This window comes from Triticum urartu, chromosome 3A, assembly GCF_056163025.1.
Source record: "Triticum urartu cultivar PI428250 chromosome 3A, HENAU_Tu73, whole genome shotgun sequence".
In the NCBI taxonomy this organism is placed as follows: domain Eukaryota; kingdom Viridiplantae; phylum Streptophyta; class Magnoliopsida; order Poales; family Poaceae; genus Triticum; species Triticum urartu.
This window is the reverse complement of record NC_141875.1, coordinates 14,408,860-14,419,641: the sequence shown is the minus strand read 5'-3', so window position 1 is coordinate 14,419,641 and position 10,782 is coordinate 14,408,860. Positions and strand designations below refer to the sequence as shown.

The following is a 10,782-nucleotide window of genomic DNA, read 5'->3' as shown; positions in this document are numbered from 1 at the left end:
TTAATCTACAAGTTACTTCAATGTTTACATGACTGAAATTAATGCGGTAGAAAATTGAATGAGACTTTCTTACCCTCGGAGTTGATGTGCCGTAGTACTGCAACGGCAGCGAGTCCACATTCCTAGTACTCTAGATCGCAAAAAAATGGCAGGATTAGAAGAGTGAGGCTGCAACTGCTGTCCACTATTTTGGTACACACTGATTGAAGATCCAGAGACAAGGCACAGAGCTATCAGCGCTCCTGACTGAATTTTCTTTTCCTGAGAGGCTAAGAGTGAGGTTACTGCCGCTGCCCACAGATTTGTAATGGAAGGACTCTGTTGTTTTTGTGGCAATTTTCTTGTTCAGTTTAGTCTACATTAACATTCATGATTACAAGAATAAGTATGCACAAATAAAATAAACTGACAAGAGTAACAAGAGTAAGGGCCTGTTTGGTTTCAAATAAGTCACCAACTTAGGGCCTGTTTGGTTCCAATAAGTCATCTGATTTATAAGTCAGGTGACTTAAAACCAGTGACTTATAAGTCATGCCTGTTTGGTTGTCACCTGACTTATAAGTCACCTGAGCACACCTTCCCATCTTGTTTTTTAATGTAAAGGTGGTGGGATCCATGCAAAAGGGGATGACTTATAAGTTTTAAGTTGGGGTGGAGCAACTTATGACTTATAAGTTGGGGTGACTTATAAGTTATGTCTGTTTGGCAAAATAAGTCATTTTTTACACTTTTCGACTTATAAGTTGGTGACTTATTTGAAACCAAACAGGGCCTTATAAGTCCAAAAGTGACTTATTTTATCAAACAAACCCAACTTATAAGTCATAAGTTGCTCCACCCCAACTTAAAACTTATAAGTCATCCCCTTTTACATGGGTCCCACCACCTTTACATAAAAAATAAGGTGGGAAGGTGTGCTCAGATGACTTATAAGTCAGATGACAACCAAGCAGGCGTGACTTATAAGTTACTGGTTTTAAGTCACCTGACTTATAAGAAAAGTGACTTATTAGAACCAAACAGGTCCTAAGTTTGCTACAGGAGGAAGGAAACATACATACACCGAGGACAGTGGACAAGCTTTTAATTAGTCACAAGGGGTTCCCGTTTACAAAGAATGGGAAATAGTTCATAATTGGTACATAAGCTTTTAGTGTATAGCCGTGAGAAAAAAATCAGCAGTAGCTCAAGAAAACAAAGTTCTCTGCATTTCTTACATCATGTTTTTCTGTGTCCACCCGAAGCACCATAATACATTGTTTCAACCCTGTGTTCATGCTAACAATATTTTAACAGAAAGATGACTGCCTATCCTTGCCGTGGTCGTAGGTGCCGACGGTGTGGTACTCATACCGTGTCAGGTCTAGACTCACCTTGAGCATGTACTTGACCTCATCCGCCACGGCACGGTCATGTAGCTCCGTTGTTCCCACGCCGCTCTGGTGGTGGCGGCTGGCGCTGGCGACCTCCACGGGATTAAATTATGGGCATTCCCACATTCCCATGAGCGCTGCGTGCAACGAGTGATGCGTCTTCACCCACTTCCTGAAATCTCGGCCCCGGTACAATACTGTAATCCCCTTAGGCCTTATATAATGGGAGGTGCTTAAAGAGATGCTTAAAAAAATAAACCTGGTTTTCTGAAGCACCGGTGTCTATTTCTACAGGAGAGATGCTTAGTTAAACGTCTATCCTATACAAATAAGCACCGGTGCTTAAGAAAAACCTGATTTATTTCTCTAAGCACCTCCCATTGTTCAATGCCTCAGGTTCTCCTTGCTGCACACCACCAACCTCCAGTGCCTACACATATATTAGGTATAACATATATTCTTTATGGATGTGTCTAGGACTCAGTCGACTGAGACTTCGCGAAGTCTCAATCGAATGACGTCACCTAGAGCTGACTTGGGCTGTTCTGCCTCCCTGGTTAGTGGGTTCTAATTTCTCCTGTTATGGGCTTGAGTTCTGGGCTTTTCTTTGTCTGTTCTTTTTTTGTTTGGGCTGTTTGTTTGTTTGTCTTTTTTGTCAAAAGAAAAAAGCTACACCCCATAACAGAGACAGCTAAAAGGCCCATTCTGTACCTAAAAGATGAGAAATCCTTCCGTTCCCTGTTTCTTCTTTTTGTCAAAAGGAGCCTCATTGAAATTTTTCCATGCACAAGTTAGGTTGCTCTATGGGTGTGCACACTTTGGTTAGAGCTGGGTTCAGTTGGTGAAAACAATCAGCTTTGTTTATCAGTTTTACAAAAAACAGAGGTGCTGGGAACATGATAGGAGCTACTTCAAAAACCGCTCACAAGCTACTTCAAAGAAATTTGGCCACTTCATTTCCGATTAGACACATCGAAAACTGCCCAAGAAAAAGGGAAATCCTTCATTTCGGGGCAATGAGAAATTGGGCTCCGCTCGAGCAAAAACACAAACACAGGCAGAACAAAAAATCATTGGCACCTCAGTCGTTACTCTAACATTTAAACTAGTCTCTTGCGCCGGGATCTCTCTATGAATGGTAATTTTGGCACACGTATGTGAACCCTAGAGAGAAAACTGAAGTAAGGGTGCTGCATTTTGGTGCGCAAACACAGCGGTGGCGATTGATTTACTTGGGAAGGTAGGTACCTTATCTGCTCTGCAGGGCGCGAGTTAGCCTGAAGTCGCACCAGCGTGGCCGTGGATCTCGACGCCGGCGACTTGCGTCGTAGACACCTTCGAGGTACGGGCCCCGTGTGCGACCTTCTCTTGTCCTCTCTCCCTCTCCCCCTCTCTCTCTACTTGTATCTAAATTAAAACAGTGATGGCTAGATATTTCTGGGAGAATGTTAGAAGACGTTGGTGAGACTCCCCGTTGGCCCCTCCAACAAAACAAAGTCCAGATACAACCATGCTGAAAAGACATGCAATTGTAGTCGGATGGTGACACTTGCAGTTGCATGCCTAGTGTACACATGCAACTACCCCCGGCTTTCCTGTCCTCGAGGAATGGGTTTGCAATTGGCACCCAAAAAGTAAAAAATGAAGAAAAATGCATCCTTTTTGTCACTCCAACGGTAGTGACCACAAGACAAGCTATAACCCATATGAAAATGCAGAGGTGGATATGAATTGCATTTGGGTGCCGACACTTGTAGTTGCAAGTCTAGTGGCATACATGCAATTGCAGTCGACATGGTCCACATGCAGTTGCAACTCAGGGAATGGGCATGCAACCGGCACTCAATTTTTTTAAAAAGAATGAATCCTTGTCGTTACCCCAGCGGCAGCAAGACAAGCTATAACACATATAAAAATGAAGCTCAGGGGTGGACATGAACTGCAGTTGGGCGCCGACACTTGCAGTTGCGACTCTAGTGGTAGACATGCAATTGCATGTCCACATGGCTCGCATGCAGTTGAAACTCAGGGAATGGACATGCAACTAGCACCCCCCAAAAAATGCATTCTTGTCGTCACCCAGGCGATGGCACACAAGACAAGCTATAACCCATATGAAAATGTACCTCAGGGGTGGACATGAATTATAGTCGAGAGCCGACACTTGCAGTTGCGAGTCTAGTTGCAGACATGCAATTGCATGTCGAGATGGGCCGCATGCAGTTGCAACTCAGGGAACCGGCATGCAACTGGCACAAAAAAATGCATCCTTGTCATTACTCCGGCGGCGGCACAGAAAAAAGCTATAACCCACCAGAAATTGCAGCTCAGTGGTGAACATAAAATTGCAGTCGGGTGCCGACACTTGCAGTTGCGAGTCTAGTGACAAACATGCAATTGCAGTCGACATGGCCCGCATGCAGTTGCAACTCAGGGAATGGGCATGCAGCTGGCACAAAAAAATGCATCCTTGTTGTCATCTCTAGCGGCGGCAACACACAAGACAAGTTATAACCCATATGAAAATACAGGTCAAGGGTGGGCATGAATTGCAGCCGGGTGCCGACACTTGCAGTTGCGAATCTAGTGACACACATGCAATTATAGTCAACATGGCCCGCATGGAGTTGGAACTCCGGGAATGGGCATGCAACTGGCACCCAAAAAATAGAAAAAAAAAAGTATCATTGACATGCAATTATAGTCAACACACAAGACAAGCTGTAACCCATATAAAAATGAAGCTGAAGGGTGAACATGAATTGCAGTCGGGTGCCGACACTTGCAGTTGCGAGTGTTGTGATAGACATGCAATTGCAGTCGACATGGCTTGTATGCAGTTGCAACTTAAGGAATGGGCGTGCAAGCACCGAAAATAAAATATAAAATAAAAATGAATCCTTGTGGCCACTCCGACGGCGGCACACAAGACAAGCTTATGACCCATATTAAAATGCAGCTCAGGGATGAACATGAGTTGCAGTCGGGTGTCGACACTTGCAATTACAAGTCTAGTGACCGACATGCTATTGTAGTCGACATGGCCTGCAAATAGTTGCACCTCAGGAAAAATGGGCATGCCACTGGCACCAAAAAAATAAAAATAAATGAATCCTTGTCGTCACTCCCACACCTGTGGCACACACAAGACAAGCTATAATCCATATGAAAATGCACCTCAGGGTGGACATGAAATTGGCGCCCCCTCTCTTTAGTTTCCGGCGTGTTGCAACCCTTGCAATTGAAGTCGGCATGATTACGTGTAAATGTGGTGCAACAAAAAAATTAGTAAAAAGCATGAAAAGTGAACATGCCTGTTCATAGACTACTACTACAACAAAAACACACATAAACTTTTAGTCTTTCACGTCTTGCAAAAAAATAAAACTTGCACGTGGTCATGTGAGAGAGATGAATGGCCAACGTGAGAAAATGGGCAACACGAGCACTGGAAAAAAGCCCAGCCTAGAAGAAAGGCTAATAAAATATGGACAAAGAAAAAACACACAACACCCGTTGCGGTAGTATCCATCTCCAAGTGTCCAACACAGACGAAAAGGCAAAAAGAAAAAAAAATATAACGGGCCGGCCGCACCGGTAGAACAGGCTGATACTCGGGACATCAGCGATCGTGAAAAGCTGGAAACGATCGAACGAACGGGGACATAGACTGACACTTCGCTAAAACTCAGTCGACTTTTTAGCAGTCCCCATTCTTTATGTATAATCATAGCACAGTACATCGTTTGGGGGGGGGGGGGGGGGGGGGCACAAGATCCATTCAAGGACCAAGATGGGAATTATTAATGGCGTGGATGAAATAAAATTTACATACTCGTCGGGTCCGTACCATCCAATCAACTTGTAAAGAAAATTTGTTCGGAGGACCAAGATGGGAATTATTAGTGGCGTGGATGAGATAAAATTTACGTACTCATCGGGTCCGTACCACGCTGTCGTGGGATCATGGAACGCGCTCGCATTGATGCCGTGGTCGGGACTAATGATTAGGTTGTAATCGGGCTTGACCCACTCCCGAAGGAAGGGGTCGGAGAGGTTGGCCGAGTACACGACGTTCTGCACCTGGTTCTTATCAGGGTCGATGCCGGTGTACATGATGACATGGACGCCATTGGGAAGCATGGTGGCCGAGTAGCTGTGGATGTCGAAGGACCTAGTGGCTGGTGGGGTAGATCGCGGGTTCCAGGACCACCCAGTCGATGAGGCTGGTGGAGACGGAGCGTGCCCAAATGATGTTCCTCCACACGACGCCCTTGGGGTTGTATTGGTAGAAGAGGTGGTATGCCTTGACCCACTTCTTGAAGTCTCGGCTTCGGTACAACACCGCAATCCCACTCATGTTTTCCTTGTTGTCCACGACCAACCTCCAGTGTCTGCACATATATCATGTACGTACAATATATAATCTTCACGTATAATCATAGCACAATATATAGTTTCGGGGGGGGGGGGGGGGGGGGGGGGACGCCCCCCTCCCCCCACCCCAAGCTTTGAGCCAACTTGTGAATAAAATTTGTGCAGCTTCCCAGCGTGGACGGCAATCGTGTACCTAAGATTTAACAAGATTTCTGCAGCTTCCCGGCCTTGACTAATCCGTCGTGATCACACATGATGAGCCGCTGCCGGATCAAAGCCCCACTTGCATTCTGCCGGAGTGACTCCAACGGCGGAGCTCGGGTATCCTACCGGCGCAGGCGGCGAACCTATCGGACGGCTAACTCCTCCCCAGTCGACATATTCGGAGTTTCCAGACTCGAAACCGCTGCCCACCATGTCGACGAAGGCTGTAGGTCACTGGAGATCAATATGTGATATTATTTTTCCTTTGTTGCTTTAGGTTGGCGGTGTTGCAGAGAGTCCCTTGTAAAAAATAGTCAATTTGCGGTAAAAGCTAGGCTGACATGGCAGTCACGTGGCCGATTTTTGTCCCTTCCGAATCAATGTTGGCATTATTTGATCAAATGAAGGAGTTTATGGCCTAAATCGATCAAGTCTGGATTTGTTTTCTTAAAGCATGCAATCAATTTGAGTTAATGGACTAATGACACATTTCACTTCTATTTTGGTGTGTAGGTAGATGCTTCGGCCTCGGTGCCTCGCATTCTAGCTTAATAGAATTATGAATTTATGATTTTGTGAGCTCGAGGATGCAAAGGTGGGTCTTTTGACTATTTTTTTTTTAAAAGAAGAGTTGGTAACAAATATTCCCTCCTATCCATAATAATTGCCGTGGTTTTAGTTCAAATTCAAACTAAAATCACAACAATCATTACGAATCAAAGGGAGTATTAAATTTCTGTTGGAACAAATAGAAAAGTCATTTTTCATAATATGGATTTATTTTTTAAAATCCTGCATGCTCAAAGTACAAAACAGAATCAAATTTATGGGTACGTAGAGCACAAGTTAGTTTCAAAACAGAAGAAAGATGTGACCTTTCAAGTACGTGGAACGGCATGGAATTCGAATGACAAAAAACAAGGCATTTCTCACCGGCCGGGATAGCACGACTTCACCGAATGTCGCCATTAAAGTTCAATGGTACCAACATCTTACATGGTCTAAGGAAAAAAGCATGGTTTCCCAGCAGTCCGACCACGGCGTGCTCTTGTCGATGCGCACGCTGAGGGCCACCTCCATGCCACCGCCGCCCGCTCCTGGGACCAGTTACGCCGCCGGCACCGAGAGGAACGTCGGCTCGCCGGCGGCGACCACGGTGCCCGGCGAGGTGCTGCTCCTCATCTGCATCTCCACCAGGACGACGTCCGTCTTGCCGCCGTTGGATGCCGCCAGGTTCGCCCACATCTTGCACGTGAACCGCGGCCAGGTCGCCGCGCTCGGCCTGGCGCACACCACGCACACGGCGGACGCGGACGCGCCGAGCGCGCCCACGGTGAGGACGAACACGCGGCCGTCGTCCTCGCCGACGAGCAGCAGCCGCGGGGCCGACACGGGGATCCGGAACCGGCTCACCTTGCCGTACTGGAAGCTGCGCATCGGCACCGAGTGGACGGCTTGGAGGTGGCCGGTGAGCAGGGGCGCCGCGCCGACGAACTGGCAGCCTGGCTCCGTGCAGCGGCAGGGCGCGTGCGGGCACGCGCTCTGGTGCTCGCCCGCCTCGTGGTACGTCACGTACTTCTTGCAGCCGGCGTCGGGGCACTCGATCCTGGTCGACGACACGACGGCGTCCAGCGCGGGGCAAAGAGTACATGAATATAATTTTTTTTAAATGTTTGTTTCTTTGAAAAATGTTAAGAATTCCAAAATTTCCATTGTGTTTTGAAAAGAAAAAAAAATGATCAGAACATTGAAAAGTACCTGTGTACTGTCAATATTATGGAAGATAGCAAAGATTGGTGTAGTCATTGCAATGTTTTGGGCATTTCCAAATGTTGTGTTGACACCCAGCAGAAGCATCCTCTGGACGCCATGGCTCCTCTACATATTCCCGTTGAGCCTCGCACAGACGCAGCCCACGCTTCTGACGATAGGCAAGAGCGCAGGTGGCGATGGAGATGGATTCCTTGTGGTTGTCGAGACCGGAGAGAGGGATCAGCGCAAAGTACTCCTTTGTTTGGAAAAACTTGTCCCTCAAATGGATGTATTTAACACTAACTTGATGATAGATACATTCATTTGGCGGACAAATTTGGACAAGCTTTCTCGAACGGAGGGAGTAGTCCGTAGTCTCACTCCGTCATCTCTATCCTGAACTGAACTGAACTGAACTGAACAACTGAACAGCACCTTTGCAGTGGTGGTGGCGCTGTCCTTTGCAGTTCAATGCAGGAGTAGCCACTATTTCTTTCTTTCTTTTTCACACTTGACCCTCCGATGCGATGCAGTGCTATGAACTCAGCCGTGCTTGTCTCGTTGCGCACCCGGCGATACGTGGATGCATGCATGCATGAAAGTTGTGGTTCCTGTGGTGGTAAGTTTTAGCTTTGCCCCAAGTCGAGAAAAAAAATAACGTTTGACCAAGTCTACGGACAAATGTACCGACACGTCTACAACATCAAAATAGTTTTGTTAGACTCATCACAAAACATATTTTGATAGCATATACATTTGATGTTGTAGATATTAGTAATTTTTTCTACAAATTTAAAGAAGTTCAACTTTGGACATAGCTAGAACTACAAGTATCTTGAAACGAATGTATGACGAAAATTCATGGTCACAAGCGAGCGCACAACCCACAGCAGTATAGCGACTTAGTCATGGGTGTTTCTGGTCCCTTCTGTGCCATCTTCCTGTTAAACGCCGTTCACGCCGTGCTCGCTCGAAACTGGCTTTCACTTCGCTTAATAATATATAAAGCAACCATATGAAATAAAGTACACGACTGAACAATAGAAGATGATGAGGTAGTCCTCATACAATGCCAATCCTGAGATAATCGAACTACGCAATAACGCAACTACTCTATCTGTTAGAGTTGTGCCGAATATTATTGTACAAGGTAGGTTATAGTTGGACTTGGTTTTGGACTGTGTGTAGATGGGGTAGAAGTTGTGTCTTAATAGGACACTTGTATCCTAGGCCTCTCATATATAGCGGGGGTAGACACACGATGTAACCTATGCCAACATAATAGCACGGGCACGCGGGGGGAGCCGGCGGCGTGTGCCGGCGTCCGGGCGGCCGAGGTGCGGTATTGTAGCGGTATCATGGAAAGGAGCGTCCGTAGTCAGACCCCGGGATGTAGCCATGATGGTGAACCTCGTTAACAAATCTCGGTGTCGTGCTCGTGTGATTGCTTGTTTTTCGGATGATCAATGGTATGCCTCGGATTTATTCTAACAAGTGGTATCATGAGCAAGGTTATAAGAAAACTGCGGATAGTTGATCTAGAGGTAGAAAACAGAAGATTTTGTCAGGTTCATAGTGCGGGAGTCAGCCACGAAAGTTGCGTCGGTTTTAGGAGCCGAGGAGAGCAGCATCAGTGGCGGTTAGCAAGATGGATCGGTGACGAGGATTTCTTTCGTGGAGGCGATCGGCTGTTTCGAAGCGATGGGAATCGGCAAGTCAGATCGGATCGGCGGCACGACCGGTTTTGGCGGCGGCGTACAGGAAGCAATCGGAAGCGGGATGCAGTTCGGTTCGCAGCAGGAGTTCTCGGCGAGATAGATCATGGGCGTGGTGGATGGCTGCCGCGTGAGGCAACTGCGGCGGCGCGTACGCACAGTGCGTCTCGTTCGTGAGCTGGCTGGTCAGCAAGTCCAAAGCTTGTACGTCAGGGGCGGCGGCAAGAGGCCCATGTGTCCTGATCTAGTACGGAAGCTGCGGAGGCCCAAGAGTTGTTGAGTGATTGGCTGCGGTGGGTTGGCCCTGCCGGTGCGTGCCGCAGGAGCTAGCTGGTGCGATGCATGTGCGTGGTCCAGGCTGAGATCGATTCCGTGTGAGCAATTGGTAACCAGATTTGTTAAGGAAAAAGGAGCGTCACGAGCCAGCACATTGCAATCAGGAGCAGGAGAGTAAAGGAATAAAGTCTAAGCTTGATGTGGAGTACGTCAAGATGGTTTTTGCATGGACACAGGAAAAGCTAAGCTACGTGGGATTTTATTGGCTCTTTTGCTTGGTACATGGTCATGTATGGAGATGGCAGCGTGTAGGTATTGTTTCGGCTGTGGCCGGATGGTAATCGAGGCGCAGGAGTCATGGGTCCAGTACAGGTCGACGGAAGTTGGTATTTTGGGTTAATGCTTACATTGACAGGCTATCTGAATTCAAGTGTTGCAGGAATTGTTTGTGCGACGGATATGCTTGATGGAGTAGTAGGATGCCAAGTTGATCAAGATGGACACTGTGCGGCGAGAGGCAACATGCGTATAAGGCTTGGAGGAGTCTAGAGCGTGTTGGTGAGGGATCATGCATACACAGGGGGTCAAGCAATGTACGGAGATGTGCGGAGCAGACACGACGCAGGGTGGAGCATGGTTGCGGTCGGATAATTTTCGGCTGGGTCGGACTGGATTGTCTGTGAAGGAAATATGCCCTAGAGGCAATAATAAACTTATTATTTATTTCCTTATTTCATGATAAATGTTTATTGTTCATGCTAGAATTGTATTAACCGAAAACATAATACATGTATGAATACATAGACAAACAGAGTGTCACTAGTATGCCTCTACTTGACTAGCTCGTTAATCAAAAATGGTTATGTTTCCTAACCATAGACAAAGAGTTGTTATTTGATTAACGGGATCACATCATTAGGAGAATGATGTGATTGACTTGACCCATTTCGTTAGCTTAGCACTCGATCGTTTAGTATGTTGCTATTGCTTTCTTCATGACTTATATATGTTCCTATGACTATGAGATTATGCAACTCCCGTTTACCGGAGGAACACTTTGTGTGCTACCAAACGTCACAACGTAA

General features: G+C 46.7%; 1 pseudogene; it reads right to left on the bottom strand.

The window, feature by feature from the left end:
- Positions 1–5,547: 5,547 nt before the first annotated feature.
- On the bottom strand, positions 5,548–7,595 carry LOC125546497 (uncharacterized; annotated as a pseudogene).
- Between the last annotated feature and the right edge of the window lie 3,187 nt (positions 7,596–10,782).